Source organism: Chamaea fasciata, unplaced genomic scaffold (genome assembly GCF_029207755.1).
Source record: "Chamaea fasciata isolate MVZ Bird 193981 ecotype frontalis unplaced genomic scaffold, bChaFas1.0.hap1 SCAF_3, whole genome shotgun sequence".
NCBI lineage: Eukaryota > Metazoa > Chordata > Aves > Passeriformes > Sylviidae > Chamaea > Chamaea fasciata.
This window is the reverse complement of record NW_027094088.1, coordinates 18,302,243-18,316,126: the sequence shown is the minus strand read 5'-3', so window position 1 is coordinate 18,316,126 and position 13,884 is coordinate 18,302,243.

Below are 13,884 nucleotides of genomic sequence, written 5' to 3'. Positions count from 1 at the left end.
ACACGACTCATCTAAATCTTTTTCCAAGTCCCTGTAGATTGGTGTTATATTAGGAAAAAGAAAACATTCCTCAGTGGTCATTTAACTCTGCCTTGTTTTTCAGCAGTGCTATCAGTAATGACAAAAACAACACTAATAAAAAAGTAGCCAAGGTCTTGGCTTGCTAACTTCAGATACAGGCTAGGATCAGCTCAGTAAATGGAAGATTCTCCTACCTTCCCAAGAGAAGTGCTAGAGGTTAGCTATTGTTGCAACAAACCAGAAACAAAACAGATAACATATAAATATTCAGAGGATAGCAGGAGTATGAAAAATAACCAATACAGCTCGCCAGACCTTGTTGGTCACAGCTTTGATTTAGAGCAAAATAACATGTATAGCAAAATAACAAAATAATAGATTTGGAGAGGAAAAGGAGTTTCTTTGCAGAAGCACTGATGCCTTACTGACATTCAGGCTCTGCTGGTACCTCGTATTACAGGATTTCACTGGGGCTTTGGCAGCTGTCTGGAAAAACTGCCAACATAGAAGCCAATGTGTAGTATTGCTGGGGTGCACAGCTCAGCAAGTTTGTAATAAATCATTTATCTAACAGTCACAGCACAAACCTAGCTCTATCTCCCAGTGCTGTAAATACCGTGATATTCCAACAGGCTCCTTAGGAAAGTATCAGACACTGGAGCATATGGCCAAACAGTGATTCATGTTATTACACTGAAGTTGTTCTAGCCTTGCTGATGTATTGCTGAATACTTAATGGTTTCTGTGCAGTCTCTTTAGGGAGGATGATAGTTCAGAGATTGATGGGCCTGGTCCAAGTTGTCCAAGAAGTCTGATGCTGTAAATTTGTTCACAGAAGTGCTGCATTTAAGGCAGCTCTTTCTGGTGTGCGTGTATTTGAGGTGTCTGGTTATGAGCAGGCATAGGTGGGTATAAAGGGAAGGATCTTCTGGTCAAAGGAAGCCAAGAGCATAAGGAACTCTCATCTCAGCCTCCCCACAGATGGGCAAATTACAATGACATTACCTACCTCCATTTTGGAAGTTGAAGCTGTTCCTTTTCCTATTGTAGGCAAGCATTTTATTTATTTTAGTCACATTGCAATTAAAAATAGCAGCAAACCAAGAAGTGGTGAGAGAGAAGGCACAGAAAAATTTGCCTCAGTGGAGAAATAAGCTTTGCTTCCCACAGTTACAAACAACCTCTGCTTAGCAAATTGGATGTCTTCAGATTGCAAATGACTCCAGAAAAAACAAAGTCTCAACTGCAACATGAAGGCCAGAGTTAAGTCTGCTGTACGTGACCATAACTAAGGAAGGAAGACAGCAGTCTCAGATAGCATTTTCTTCTCTGAAAATGCCCATCTTTTGATCTGCTTTTTGAATTTTCCCATTATTATTTAATGGGAATGGTAAATCTTTCCAGGGAGTATCCAGAGAAATTCTTACATACAGTCAGATTCAGGATATGGCACAAGGCCATCTCTTAACCAAATTAATAAATACTTTAAAGCAAGCCATGAAAAGTCTTTGGAGCCATTATTCTGAAAGTTTGTTCTGGTCCTTGCTTCTGTGTTAGCATTATTCCATAGTTCCATTGCAATCACAGATGCTTGCATAAAAGAAACATTATGCTGAGACTAATGCTTTTCATACTTAGGAAATCTTTTTCTTATTAGTAGCAAGCAATGGGAGTATCCCTCTCCCATTTTGTTCTGAATGTATATCATGGACTTTTAAAAGATACATATAGTTAAAGAAGGGCTAAAGCCTGACCTACAGTCTGTCAGAGACAACTTTCAATGCTGCATTTTCTCCATTTGGGTTTGCCATGGGCTGGAGGTATTGGAGGCTGCACCTGAGAACTGCACAAGGGATGCTGTTTGATCTCACAGCTACTTTTAGTGACCTGGGTGGGAACTGCCCTTTGCAGCTCCACTGCCAGTGGTGCAAGGTGGTGTCAAGCTCCTGCAGCAATTTGTACTGTACATGTGATTTAACAGCTGAGTGTAAAGCATTTGCTATTATTAATCAACCAGGGTATTATGTTAATTGGCTTCATTCTTAACTGAGGGGAGACTGTTTTTCAAACACCCAGGACAAAACCTGTTAAACCTCAATTAGGATGCAGGGAAGTGCAGATGAGTCTGGAGTAATTACCAGACAGTGGCTGACAGGCAAGTTCCTGTTTCAGCCAGAACAGGTGATTTTGAAACCTGACCTCCAGCAGCTGCTGGCTGGGCAGCACATTTGCTGCTCAGGAGGTGCCCAGGATGGCCTTTGCTCTGTTAACAGGTCTCTGCTGCACATCAACAACTTAGCTCCGAGTGGGCGAGTGGAGCTTTTGGCTTTCAGACCCAGAGGGTGGCGAACGGCAGGACTCAACCACAGACATCACTGCAGGGAATTGGGGCCAGGGCTGCCACGAGGCAACCTCTGTGCTGCTAACCCACAGCCCTCCTCCAAACAAATCTGCAGGATAAGAAAGAGTAATATGGAACCGGGCAACTTGTTCATCTTTGTATTCATGAGTGGAGCGCCTACCTTGTCCCAAGAGATCATCCTTGTCTACCTGTTGTGAGGATCTGGCATTCCTGTGCAACACCGTCTGCATGCTCAGAGAAGGGAAAATGGGGTTGTTGCCTTTTGAGATGGGCTTTCTCTTTAATTAGAAATGAATTTTGTCCTCTCTAGGATCTCTTGCTTCATGCCAGCATGTGAAGATAGACAAAATGTGGGGCTTGTAGGGAGAGGCTACATCAGTCCTGAAGAAAACATGTACACCTTGAAAAAACAGGCAACCTCTCCTGTGTGTTACATCACAGCCACTGACTTGGTGGTGGACTGGGAATAATGTGCACTCTAACACCCTCACCCAGAGCTTTCACATGAGCTTGGGTAGTTTTTTTTTCACGTTATCCCCATTTCACATTCAGAAAAATGAAGCTTGGGGTAAGGGATGAACTTGCTGAAGTTCACCTGGCAAAGCACAGGGTATAGAATATGTCTTGTGCACTGCCTGGTCGCTACAGCCAAGGCAAACATATTCATGTACATTTAAAGAGAAAGGATCCTGTGAGCAGAGCTGGAGCTACAGAATTTTCTTAAACACACACTCAAAGAAGAGATCCTTTTCAGAGAGGAAACTATGCACCTGGAAAGCCGACTGAGTTTTAATGGATATTAATGTCTTGCAAAAACAAAACAAAGCCTGGAACTTAATAATTTGCCTAAAAAATAAAGAACATTTTGTTTTTAGTGTTAAACAAGAATTAAATTATCCAGCACATGTTTGCTACTCCTCAGCTGAAGTGCTTTGAATCTGATGCACAGACGATAAATTACAGAAGGCAGCATGATGCAGTGGCTGGAGGAGTTGAGGGGACAGGGGTAAAGGTGAGTGTGCGAAGTGTTCTGTAACACAACATCACCAGCACTGGCTCCTGAATGAAAACTGAGAGACCCAGGTACCAGAAAGCAGATGGAAAAAACGGGAATGCAGTCCCATCTGCGGATACTGTTTCTTTTCATGGTTCTCACCGCCTGACCCCTTTTTCCCATCAGTTCCTCAGTGAGGAGATCAAGGTGAATTACTCTGGATGGGTGAGTCTCAACAGAGAAAACACAGCTGCTGGCGGGGAGTGCTGCTTGGAGAAACAACATGGAGAAAGCAGGAGGTGAAGGCTTTTATAAGCCAGCCCCACTAACGGCACTTCTCCTTTTCACTCTCCAAGGCTTAGTTCCTGTCCCACTGCAGTCAATGATAATTTCCCTCCTGACTTCAGTAGGAGGATTGAGCTTCTGGAGGGCAGTGGCTCCTGACCTGGTTTCTCCTCCTGTTATGTTAGGCACTAAGCCTGAACAGCTTCTCTTCTGCAGTCTTAAGTGTAGCTGACTTGTATTCCCTTCAGAACAATCTTCCCAGCCCTGATTTGTCTTCCCCATCAGCGGGTTCAGCCAAAGAAGCAGCTTGCACTATGCTGTGGCATTGCCAAGGTGCAAGGAATCTGTTCTGCCCCAAGAGCAGGTTTGGGGCAGAGCCTCAGACTCAGTCTGTGGTGGAGGTGGAAGACCCCTCTAGAAAAGAATTCCTGTGCCTTTAATGAGAACACGGGTGCACTGCTGTACATGTAACCAGTCAGAGTGTACTTCAGCTTTGTTCAAGTCTCCTATGTTTGTCCCAGCAGCTGAGTTATACACATATTTTACTATGCACATAATGCATAGCTTGGCCAGCAAAAGATAGGAAGGGTAAATGATGGTATGTTTACCTTAGCTCATGGGGATGTCTTAGTGGTTTAACCTTCAAATGTGGTGTGACTAACTTTTCTCTAACCACAGGTCCAAGTCTCAGCTGGGCTGACTCAGCCTTTATGTTTCTCAAGATAAATTCAGCCCCATTCACTTCGCAGTGGGTGGGTGTTTCAGATGAAGCTTTAAAAATGAGAGTTTTGTCTGGTCTGGATAGACTCTAATGATCCCTTAACACTTTTCATGAGAAAAACATTGGTTGTGGGCCAGAATTCCCATTCTTCGCTGCAGCAGCATAGTGGGAGCATGAAGAGAAGGCTCCATGAAGCTTGGAGTGGAAAGACACTGACATGGTGATGAAGCTGCAAGCCAAGATTACTGAACCCTACGGGCATACTTGGTATGCCCTAAAAGGGCTGGGATTTGAGGTCTCTAGCTGGCTAGAAGGTCTTGTACAGCCCACTGAAGTAGGTTGCAAATACTTTTTCCTCCCTAGGAGATTTAATCCTACTGTGAAATAGGAAGCAAAAGCATTCAAATAACTGCATAAGAAGCAGAAGATGAGGTATGGCACATCAGTTATAGAGCATTTACACAGGGATGCAAAAGGCTGATTTGTCAGAGCACCCTCTGAGTATCTGGGAAGTATAAGGATGTTCTTTGCTTTGTGAATGGCTCCAGATAAAAATTCCATCATATTCCTAAGAAGCCTCTCCAATGACATATGTCTGCCAAGATCAGAGTATTCCTGCAAAATTATTCTTTAGGCAATTCACCATTTAAAAAAAAAAAAAAAAGGCAAACCAAAAAAATCCCAATTAGCCATACCTTTCTGACAACATTATCACAGAAATCCTGTCATTAGCACAGCATTGAGTTCGTTCTATCAGCTGCAAAGGGAGCAGTCCTTATCCATATGTGGCAGGCTCAGGGGAGTGGGTTAAACAAAATAAAATAATTCTGCACAGTTTTGCCACAGCCCAAACGATTATTTAATTCAGGCAAAAAGAAAGTAGGTTTTCAATTGCATTTCCCCTCAGTTCATCCTTCAAGGCTTAAATGCCCCTGTCGTTCCAGGGCTGGAGGCATCATGATAGCACAAGAGAGGATAAGGGCTTTGTGTTTCTGTCCAAAGCGGAAGGAATGGAAAGACCATGAAAGATGACCAGTTTGCCTGAGATCTCTATGCATTCTGCAGGCACAGGTGGTTTGATTTAACATCTGAAACCCTGGACCCTGAAGCAGACCAAAGGCAACTTCCAACCCCCAGAGAGGAGCCTGTAATTAGTACAAAGAATAGGGAGTGCTGGCAGGTCATACAGAGCTGCATTTCCAGAAGAAGGCATTCGTTAGTGTAGTCAGCACACTTTTGATAAGGCAAGAACATCTCAAGCATTTAGGTTTAAATAAACACACTGATTAATGTCGTGGAGGTGGAACATAACTTTCCACTGAACTGAATCTCTGAAAGTGATTCTATTCTATTCTAGCAGGCAGATCTGTGCAAAACATTGTAAAATAAGGTGCCCTGAAAATTTTGGAGATGGTTTGGAAGGACGGCAATAAAAGCTTAAAATTAAGTGTGGTCCGATCAATGTCAGGGAATTTTCTCCTTGGCTTCTTCACTATGTGGCCAATTATATGTGTAACTCAAACAAGGTTTCTTTCAGCCCTCCTGGTACGGTTAGGAGATTGTAGAGTATTAGTGAAATGTGAAGTGCTTTGAGAGTGTGCACCAAAGTGCTACAGAAGCGCTAAGTGGTATTATCAGCTGTGAATAGATATGCTTATTATCAGCAGACACTCTTCAACAGTTTTGCTCTACTGTGCATCTGCAGCCAGCAATGATCTCATTTTATACGGCAGCAGCCAAAGAAATAGGTTGAGTTCCTTAATATTAAAATGCGTTAGGGGTTAGGAAGCAACTGCCTAACTTTTTTTTTTTTTTTTTAAATTTGGAAGGGACATGGCTCAGTACACGGCTGAGTAAATTTACAAACACACAGCACTACTAGGTTCTGTTTGCCAAGTCTATTTTATATGCTAAAGAGCTTAGTAATATAAATATTTTAATTTAGAAAATGCTCCTTCAGATAAAAGCCAGTAAAGCTTTTTATGCTCCAGGGCCCAGCTGAGCCATTCACGTGCTCACCTGCGCTGAGAGCTGGCAGAAATCTGGTACAACTTTCCAATGGCTGCGTTCATCTCACCCATGTCTGGAGTAACAGCTCTAAGACTAACATATTCCTGACAGGATTGCAAATAGAGGGATGTGTAAATACACATAAAAAAGCATAGGGCTTGGAAGGCTTGGCTGAATCAAAGGAACAATGGGAGGAGGAAGGGGTGATGCAGGCACCCGTGTTTATCTCAGCTCGTTTCTGAGAATCCCCTTTCTGTGCTCACTGCACACCCGTAGCAGCTGGCAGAGTGTCTTCAGATCAGGCAACCTGTGCTCCTTTAACAGAAAGACCTCCTTACATTATGTTATTTGGAAACCCTGTGTACAGAGAAACATCAGCCCCTGGAGTTCTTGCTGCTTCAGTAAAAGCCTACAGCAACAGAAAAGACCCTAAATTTTGTTTGTGGCTCTAAAGAGACACTGAGATGAATAAAACCCGGGAACTGAATCCCCCTCAAGCTTCAGGATATTTGAAATTCAAAGTGGAATGTTGCAGTTTGGACCTTTCTCTTGTTTTGAGCTCTTCAGCAGCTTCTTGCTGTGCAAGGATCATAAAAAGGAATTTCCCATGGGGTGCTGTCCCTGTAATTTTAGTCAGAGATTAAAAGAAAATTTCTGAGAGGTCACAATCATCCACAAAGGAGCTGAGCAGCGAGCACAACACTTCTCTCAAAAGCACGTGACTTGAGCATGGTTCTCCTGCAATAACTGCCACAGAATGTGTCAAACTCTGAATCATAGGAATTGCCTGTTAATTGACCTTTTATGCTGCCTCTCAGGAAAGCCAGGTTTTAGAACAAAGCAGGTAAAAGGGGAAAAAACAACCCCACAAAACAACCAAAACTGATGCAAGTGGAAAGACTGTACTTGCACTTTGAGAAATTGAACAAAATCAGGTACACTCAGGAGTCTTCAAGATAAACTGATATTACAAGATATTTTCCTGAAAACCTGTTCCTAGCAAGAAATGGTGGCTTCTAAGCCAACAGAAAACTTCCTGAAATGGACACATTTCCCTTGGAGCAATCCTGTAACTTATAACATGCCTTTTGCCTTCATCCTACAACACAACACACTTAAACCTTGTTCTCAATTATTCTGCAAGCATTTTCAATTCATAGAAAAAAAGCCAGCATTTCTGTGCTTCTTTACAGCAGGGAGAGCTCTGGTTTATTAGTGACAGCAAAGTTTAAAATCCTGTCTAAATGGATGTAATGTAATTGATGTTACAATCCTAAAGAACAGGTTTTCAGTTTGCCTTAATCACCATGCCTCTGTGGACTCGATATTACAGTCATTTTCCAGTGTCCTTCCAATGCATGGCATCCAGCTATCCGGAGATCTTTGGCACAGTCACTGTTGTTTAATCAGACAAGGGTTCTGCCCTGGCTGTGGACAGGAAAACTGAGGCAAAAACTGGTGTGGGTAGGAGGTTTAGAATTGATTGCATTGATGGTCAATGGGTAGAAAGCCACAGAAGCTGGCTGGATTACTAAATTTGGTCTTCATGATACTGGGAAATATTAATAAAAATGAAAACAGCAGCAAGCCTGGCTTAAATGAAGAGTTACTGATTTGGTCCCAGAGCATATTTAAATATTTTATTGCACAGATGGAGCCCCTACAACTTGCTTTCCTTCATCCCATAAAGGCCCTGTTTTACAAGGATGTTTGCTGGCCCTGGGGAGGGCTGGATCCTGTTTCCTCTCCATTTATGTATGTTTTTTGAGGAGAGGCTTGGGCTCAGGTAAGAAGAATCGATTACTCAAGTGCAGAACAGAGAAGCTTTTCCTCATGCAGAGCCAAGATTGCTGCCTCTGCTCTTCTCCCATTTACCACCTTCAGTTTATGGATGTCCAAGGGGTGTTTGCAGGGCTGCAGATCTCACTCCCACCTGTGTGATGCCAGACTGGAAAGTGTTTAAAAACAGACTGGTTGAAATCTCTACACCCAAAAGTCATTCCTCCTGGGCATTTTTATTTCTGCCTTGCCTGAAGGAAGGGTAGGAGATTGCAGGGGAAATTACCATCCTATTTATTTTAAGGTTTTCCTAATAGTAATTTTTCAATCTCTTGGAATTTTACAGGTCTGCTAAAAAGCAGAGTGCAAAAGATACGTCTCTCTTTCCCACACCAAAAAAACCCCTCAGGTTTTCAGGAGCATCTTTCTTCTGTGTTTCTTGTTCACACATTTCTTGTACAGTACAGGATCTTAATCTTGTGATTACATACATTCCACACTAACTTCATCCATTTTGTGTCCTTGCACATTACAGCCCTTCCATGGAGTCTGGGATATACCCTGCTCAGGATGCAATGCAATAAAGAACAAAACCCAAAACCCCCAGGTTTGTTTGTTTGCTTGTTTTGGTTGGGTTGTTTTGGGTTTTTTTAGTGTGTGTACAGGTGTTTTCTTGTTTGTTTTGTTTGTTTGGGTTTTTTGGTAGAAAAGAGTATTTTTGAAATTTGTCGCATGAAAGAAGAGCTGAGAGCCTGAATGGATGGGTTCCACAGACAGAGCAGGACACATGGGGAATGATAAGTTCTAGCTGGCTTGCGTAAACCAGGGAATTTGGAAAGCTCTCCCCCAACTTCTAGATAAGATATTTCCTCTTGAAGGCAGTGACAAACACCATCCAGACTAATTGTGGCTCTTTGCTTAGCAGCACATCACTTATAGTGACAAGCAGCAGACAGAAACTCCTCCAGCAAGCATCACTGCTGAACGCACTGCATGTCTCATGACCTGCAGGGAATGCAGAGTCTGAACATAAATCATAAAAAAAAAAAAAAAAAAAAAAAAGGTAGAATCATTAAAGGATTTAAAAGCTCCACAAACCAAAAAAAAAAAACCAAAACTAACCACCCCAAAAAACCCCTTATGATTTACCTGATTTGTAAAAGTAGAATTTCTGCGGCTCAGTTGCCCCATAACAGAAATTCTTAAACTACCAACAAGTCACTTGCTAAGAGCACAGTCCAGCAGGAACAGAAAGACAACCCATACTTAAGAAACCTCATCAAAAAAGCCATCTCAGCAGCCACCAGCAAATTCTGCTTGATGAGGATATAAACCCTTAGCCTACGTTATGCATTCCAAAGGGTAAGGATAGCTTTTCCTTACTCATTAATTCTTGCCTACTTTTTGGAAAATAAAGCAGGATGTGTAACAAAGAATGGAACTATCTTTCTTCTTTGTTAGTTGTTTGCCTATCTCTTGCATGTTACAGGATCCCAATCCCATGGGTACGTATGTCTCATGCTAACTTCATCCATTCTGTCTCCTTATGGCCCCTCTGTGGAGTCTGGGATACACCCTGCTCAGGATGTGATGCAATAAAGAACAGAAGTAGTCTAGGTATGCTTGAGCTTTCTATGCTCAGGAGAAAGACCAGATCTTTGCCTAGAGCCTTTCACACCCTTAGTTTGTGTACAGTGATAATTTATCAATGAGTTTTTATTAATGAACAGTACATTTTTGTTGTCTCTCCTATTTACCACAACAGATCTTGGTGGAATATGTGGTAGAGTAGGCTTTCCACTGATAATGTTAGATGCCTAAATGTGTTGTGCTGCAAGGCATGTGGGAGGAAGAAGTGGATAAACTTCCTCCCTTTTTTACCCAAAGTGGGTGATGAGAAAGAAGTAAGCCCATTTTACCTAAGTTTAAACTTGACAGCATCACCTTAAAAAGTCTCTTTCACCTGGAGAGCAGGACAGTTAAATCCAGGCCAACTTATTTTCATTTCACCCTACGAATTATGCCTTTGTTTTGACACTAACGTCATTTCCCTTTTTTTGATGGTTGAAATCTGTGCACTGGGTCCATATGCCCCAAGCAAAGCCCTGCCTTTGAATGTGTACAGGGTGTCATGTAAGCAGAACCACTCATGATGACTGTCCACATGCGTGGAGAAGAAGCAGAGCTTATGGATAGTGACAGAAGAGCTATTCTGAGTCCAGCATGAATCAGTGTGAACCTTCACCCACCACTGGCTGCCTTAGCCACAGCCAGGTGACGTTCAGCATTTCTGAGAGCCCTGAAGCTGCAGAAAGGCAGCACTGGCCTGGCGCCTTGTGGAGGCAGGAATTGTGCTGTGTGCTGGAATGGGGAACGTCATGAAACAAAGCAAAACTGCTTCCCACTCAAACAAGACAAGAAAAACGACAGGATTTTGAAATGCCTGGACATTCCCCACAGACTTTACCCAGGGTATATCAAAGTTTGTTTTGGAGTAACAGCTACACGTCATTGAAAAATTACCTTTTCCCCCCAGATAACTTATAGAGTATCCAGGAGTGACCTGTCATCATGATCTCTGCCTTGAAAACAAAACAAAAGCAAACAATAAAGAGTTTTGCATGGATTTATGCTGAGATCCAGCCCTTAATTAAGCTGTCCAGAAGCTGCCGAGTATCCAGTCTGCTCTTAGGAATGATGGCATAAGTCCAGAGCAAGTACTAGTGAAAAGTACAAGTCCTAATGGGAGTGGGAGAGATTATTTCTAGAACTAGGAGAAAGTAAAAACATCAAAATCCATTGGAAACCACAAAACCTTGTTCATGGAAGGTGACAGATTGACCTGGACTGTATCTATCCCATTTATTTGCTTGCAGCACTAACAATTTGCCTTTGGAAGAGCTGCAAGCCATCTATGTATGAATCTGTTTTTTGGTCCTGTTCCATTTGTGCAACAGAGAACAATCCAGCAGAGCACAGTCACCTTAAAAAAGAGCAAAATTTTTGTGAGGAACAGCTTTACACAATCTCTAATTGACTAGCATGAGGAAGACAAGCAACAGAGACAAAATTCAGTATAACACAAGTGCAATGGGTTAATTTCACCCCCCTGAGGGCCCTTCATGCTTCAAATACTAGCATAGATTTAGTCAGAGGTACTGGCTAAGTGCAAGATATTAGTAATAGCTTGAGAAATCTGCCTTTCAGAGTTTGCTGTCAGTTCTGTGAAGCTCTTTTTTTGTTCTGAATAGAGACCTCTATGCACATCCTATATGAAGTCAAAAGTCTATTTTTTTTCTATTTTTTGTGGGTTTTGTTTGTTTGTGGGGTTTTTTTGTTTGGTTTTTGTTTTGGTTTTGTTGTTATTGTTTTTGGGGTGGTGTTTTTGGGGGTTTTTTTGTTTTGTTTTTTTTGTTTGTTTGTTTTTGTTTTGTTGTTGTTGTTGTTGTTGTTGGGGGTTTTTTTGGTTTTTTTTTTTTAGGAAACCCATCAGCTCTACATTTCCAGGACTCTGGTACAATAGGCTGCACCCCAGACACGGAGTCTGTGTCCAACCTCATCTCGCCAACAAGAGTCAGTGCTGGTTTCCCTGGTGCCTGGGCAATGATTGACAAGGCTCAGACTGTCTCACTGGGGCACCTACAGATAACTACCTGAGATAGATCAGCACAGGAAACCATTTCCACACGGTGTGAACGTGCAGGTGGTGAGCAATGTAAGGAGTATGATTATTATCCCTTTTCTAGCTAACTGTTCTGGGCCCCCTGCATGACGTCTGCATAGTTGAAATGTCATCACTTAGCCAGATGTTGAAGTCACATCTATCTAAATCCAGCTGGATATATGGAAAGTATTGTCTATTCTGACAGGCATAAATCAAGGGGCATTTGTATGAATAAGGGATTATTACTAAATCGTGCACTTTCTATTAATAGATCCCTATTAATGCTGCAGGTGTTAGTAGTAACTGCTCTTTGAAGCATTACTTAATCAACCCCTTTGCAAATCCCCATAATCTAGCTCTCATAAAAATACATGGATTATTGATTGAGAGGACCTCTGGGATCCCTAAAACGAGGTTCAGCTCAGATGCCTGTGCAGCGCAGGAGACGCACTACAGATCGCTCCCTGGAATGTCTGCCAGGTGTTTGCAGTTTCATGCATAGTGTGTCTTGGAAATAATAAAAGAGGTGGGGGTGGAGGGGAGGTAATTCCCGTCCAGGAAGACCAGGCTCAAGCAGAGGAAGGAGAAGGAGGACCATTAGTAAGAGCTGGAGAGGTTGAAGGTACAAAGGTTATAGGGTGGGCTACTTTTCCCTCACTGGGAAACTTGTGATAGTGAGAACAGAGAGCAAGCAGATCTAATACATGTCAAATTGTCCTCAAAACTAACACACAGCACCCAGTGAGGTCTGCAATGTGCTTGTAAAGAATACAAGCAATCAGGACAAGCCCTTAGAAACATGCTGGGTACTGGTAGCTAGGAAGTTAAATCAATGTTTAAGAAACACATGAAATGCCTTAAACAATAGATTATCTCCAACTGCCCAGTGTTGATATTTAAGGATTATATCTGCAAAGCCTAGTGCTAGTGAGAACTGAGCAGGTGAAGCTAAAGCACACTCATTTTCCCTGCTCAGCAGACCCATGGAATTGAGATCTGCTTGGCTCAGGTCTGCAGGACTTCAGGGCCATTTCAGTGGGGCTTGGGCAGAATGCAGTGGCTTAAGGGTGGGCTAAAGCCATTCTGCATGGGCTAGAGACCCAGAGATACTTCAGGTGCAAAGAATCAAGCAAAGTTTTGTGCAGAATAAAAACAAAGTCGGCAAGTAATACACCCTGCAGAGCCCCCTGCTCACAACACTACCCTGCTTCCTGGGCTGCTCGTGCACTGCTGGCTGGGGGACCACTCCACCGTAAACAATGAGGAGCTTAGGAAACCTTGAAGAGATATTCTTGAAACTGTAGGCCCCATTTCATGGGCACCTTTGGCAATCCACAGTCCCAGGCACAGGCATTTGTCAGTTCAGTTCAGCTTCTGTATAAACTCCATCTCACCAGGCTGAGAAGAGCAGTGCCCTGTGAGGATGCACAAGACATTGCATTGTATTGCTGTTGGCTGGAACCTCTGGATGGGTTGTCCTGCAGTTTCTCTGTCTGGGCCAGGAGGGACCATGGCTCAGCAGTCTGGTACTACAGAGCGGGAGAGAGAGAGGATCCACACACACCTCTTTTTTCAGGGAGAGCTGAAAAATGGGAAATGCATAAACAGGACATTAATCAATCATGTGACAGTCTTCAGGAAGTACTGGAAGGTGAAGACATTTCCTCAACAAGGAGGAATAAGAACAAAAATCAGTCCTTCACAGAACTGCATGATAAAGCACCTTTTCCCAAGGTGTCACCATCTGTTCTGTGTTATAGAGAATAACCTTGATATTATTACATTACAGGATTATTAATATACAGTAGTGTGTTAAACCTCAACCAAATATACCAAGCACAAGAGATAAATGTAATATCACCTGTGGCACGAACAACAAACACAGTTCAGAAAAACGCTTCTGTGGGGATGCAGGGCTTGTTAAAGGTGATTAAAGCTAAACACTTTCCCAAAGGAGGTGCTGAATTGACTAGTTTTCTTAAGCTATGGCTTCAAAGTCAAATTCTTCCACCCCAATTCTCCAGCCTTTCACAGGGAAAGGATATTAG